We start from the raw sequence: 3,942 nt of genomic DNA on the forward strand, positions 1-3,942 counted from the left end.
ACTAGAGCTACTAGAATTCCCACCTATGAAATTCCCGAACCTTTCCGGTTATGCAATCAGGTGTTGGGGATACAGGGGAAGCACAATATCTCACCCAACTAGCAAATCCTACATCCAGCTGTATCCATCCTTCAACACATAACCAGGAAAACTTCGGAAACCATCTACCTCAACCTTCGAAAAGCATCCGTTATACAAGTTATGGCGATACTCCCGAACTCCCGCCCCAGTACTGGGTGGCGTCGAGGTTATCTCACCAACGAACTGCATAAAAGAGATTTCCGATGTCGCGCACATATCTCAAGTATACCAGAATTGCAACGATAAAATTGTGACGACAACACCTCGGAGCTCAACTCCCCGGGACACTGCCACAACCCCTAAAGACAGGAGGCACCAAGAACAATGTTCTCGTCACAAAACCATCGGAACAAAACCAAGATACTCGCGTGATCCTAAAAAATAATTTAGTGAAATTTGAGAAGAGAAGAGTCAAAACTCTACGCCAGGATGCCTTACCAGAGCGATGAGGAGACTGGGAAGTAAAAAGAATTCCTAAGCTCTCCGATATATAATTCCTAAAGACTCAAAACATTTTTCTAGACACAACTCGGCTGCTAAAAACGATCAAGCAATGGGGCTCCTAAGGTCGGGGAAGGCTCTGATTACCAACTTGTAACGCCCTCGATGCGGCTATAGCTCCCACGTGTCGAGGCACGACTTAGAGGCATAACCGCATTGAAAGCAATGTCGCAAGTCGGGCAATCATTACAACATCCCATGTAATATATAATAAAAGGGGGAGATAACATAGTTGGCTTACACTCGCCACGTCACATCAGAGTACATAAATAACATCCATCAAACAAACACTCATGGCCTGACTACGGCGCCAAAATAGAAAAGAACCCAACATGCGACAAGGTCCTGAATCGATAACCCCAACTAGGCACCACTACTGATCATCCGGAAAAGATACGTAGTATCGCTGAGAGTCCTCGTCGAACTCCCACTTGAGCTCGTAATCGTCAACTGGAGCAGAACCACCTGGACCTGCATCTGGAGTTGTAGTAACTGTGAGCCACAGGGACTCAACAATCTCACACCCACGCGATCAAGACTATTTAAGCTTATAGGACAGGTACGACAATATAAGTGGAGCTGCAGCAAGCGACTAGCATATATGGTGGCTAACTTATACGCAAATGAGAGCGAGAAGAGAAGGCGAAGCACAAGCGAGAAGCTAAAGGAACATCCTGCGCAAGCATAACTCCAACACCGTGTCCACTTCCCGGACTCCGCCGAGAAGGGGCCATCACGGTAACACACACGGTTGATTCATTTTAATTAAGTTTAGTTCAAGTCATCTACAACCGGACATTAACAAATTCCCATCCGCCCATAACCGCGGGCACGGCTTTCGAAAGATCAATCCCTGCAGGGGGGTCCCAACTTAGCCCATAACAAGCTCTCACGGTCAACGAAGGAATAGACCTCCACCCAAGACACACCGATCGGACTCGGTATCTCTGTACAACAAGATGATTCGACAGGTTAAAACAAGTCCAGCAACACCGCCCGAATGTGCCGACAAATCCCGATAGGAGCTGCACATATCTCTTTCTCAGGGCACGCTCGGATAGGTCAAGCTACGAGTAAAACCAAACCTCAAGTTTCCCCGAGGTGGCCCCGCAGGCTGCCTGGTTCGGACCAACACTCAGAGGAGCACTGGCCCGGGGGGGGTTAAAATAAGATGACCCTCGGGCTCCGGAAACCCAAGGGAAAAAGAGGCTAGGTGACAAATGGTAAAACCAATGTTGGGCATTGCTGGAAAAGCTTTAATCAAGGCGAACTATCAAGGGGTTCCCATTATAGCCCAACCGCGTAAGGGACGCACAATCCGGGAACATAACACCGATATGACGGAAACTAGGGCGGCAAGAGTGGAACAAAACACTAGGCGAGAGGCCGAGCCTTCCACCCTTTACCAAGTATATAGATGCATTAAGATAACATAGCAATATAATGATATCCCATCAAGTAAATAAATGTTCCAACAAGGAACGGCTCCAATCTTCACCTGCAGCTAACAACGCTATAAGAAGGGCTGAGCAAAGCGGTAACATAGCCAATCAACGGTTTGCTAGGACAATGGTGGGTTAGAGGTTCAATCATGCAATTGGGAGGCTGACAAGCAAATGGTAGGCATCGAAGCAGTGGCAAAGCAAAAGAGCGAGCAAACTAGCATAGCAAAGATAGTAGTGATTTCGAGGGTATGATCATCTTGCCTGCACAGTTGTCAGAGTTGACTGGATCCTCACAAGCGAACTCAACGGGCTCCTCGGTAGCGAACTCGTCTCCCGGCTCTACCCAAAGACAAACAAGCAACAAGGATACAATCAACCACGTGCAAGACCAAGCAATATGATGAAATGACGATATGCTATGCGGGATGCGATGCGGGATGCAAAATGCAAGATATGACAGGAAATGCATGAACCTGGCATCAACTTGGAAAACCAAGTGTGCCACTGGATAGAGGGGATGAAATCGCTTGAAAACGATATAAAGATCATAGGAATCGGAGCTACGGTTTAGAAATGGCAAGCGTTTTAAGATATGACACTGGTATGCGATTTGCAGCAAGTAGGCATCTAAATGCAATGAAATGAACATGCTACAGCCACCAAACATGAAAACAAAATAAATGGCAGTGATGTACACAAGATGGTTGACAAAACACTAGCACTGAGCCATAGGCAAATTCATCCATTAAGAGGTTCAAACAAGGATGGCTAAAACGCAAATGCAAAACAGATTCCAGACTTAGTGAAATTAACACTAGTCTGAAATTTCAGATCACGATGCTCTCTTCGGAGCAGCAAAACAACATGATAGAAAACCTGAACATGACAAGTAAGAACATGGCGTGGAGCTACTCAACAAGCTTAACAAAACACCCAAAGTGACCTGGGGCCAAAAGGGTTCACAAAATACTCTACCGAGCTCACGAACATAGCTCGAACACAATCAGTTTTCAGACTTAGTGAAAACTGAGACACGCTGAAATATAACTCACGAAGGCATGTAAACGAGCTCGATGCACTCACTACGGTGCAAGTCATGGCAAGGAAAGCATATAACCAGCAAGAAGGCACAATGTGCTAGCTACACATGGCAAGAACAAAGGCATAGCATGCATGGAACACTAACGGTAGCATCGGCAAAATCGCAAACAAGTTGACGATCTGCCCAGATTAACTACGAAGCAAAAGTTGAGCTCGATTGAGTCAACCTAAAGCACTCCACATATGCCAACAAAGACATGGATGGATAGAGCATAACTTAAATATCAAAACTCCCTTACTGATCATCCTTAAAAGAGGCACGGATCACTAGGAAACAAGCTGGACATATAGCATCATGAACTAAAATATCCCAGACTTAGTGAAAATCACTAAGTCCCTGAAATCTGCAATCTCAGGTACCTCTCTTCGCAAGCTTGCACAAGACAACACACACATCCTAAAAATGCATGGGTGGCACCTCTGGAAAGAAGACAAAATGCTTCACAATTCATCCCAAAGGGGCACAGGCATATCATGCACGAATTAAACATGGCAAAAATGACAAAAGTGCATGATGAACTAACGGATCTGCGATTTAACTCACGAAGCCTCCTTCTAACAGCATTTTGTGCATCAAGCTGACCTCAAATGCAAATGATGCAATGGAATGAAATTATGTACATGTCGAGGCGAAGATTTTGACATATCATACGCCCAAAACGGAGCTACGGTTGCGGAGATACAAGCAGTCAAAGATAGCACGAAAAATTAGGGTTAGGAGATAAAAGTCAACCGGGGGGATCCCCAGATCCAGATCCAGACCGGGTTCGGCGGCACTGTAGCTGGGCGCGCGCGACGAGGTTCGTCGGCGCCG

This window comes from Triticum aestivum, chromosome 1A (genome assembly GCF_018294505.1).
Source record: "Triticum aestivum cultivar Chinese Spring chromosome 1A, IWGSC CS RefSeq v2.1, whole genome shotgun sequence".
NCBI classification, from domain to species: Eukaryota; Viridiplantae; Streptophyta; class Magnoliopsida; order Poales; family Poaceae; genus Triticum; species Triticum aestivum.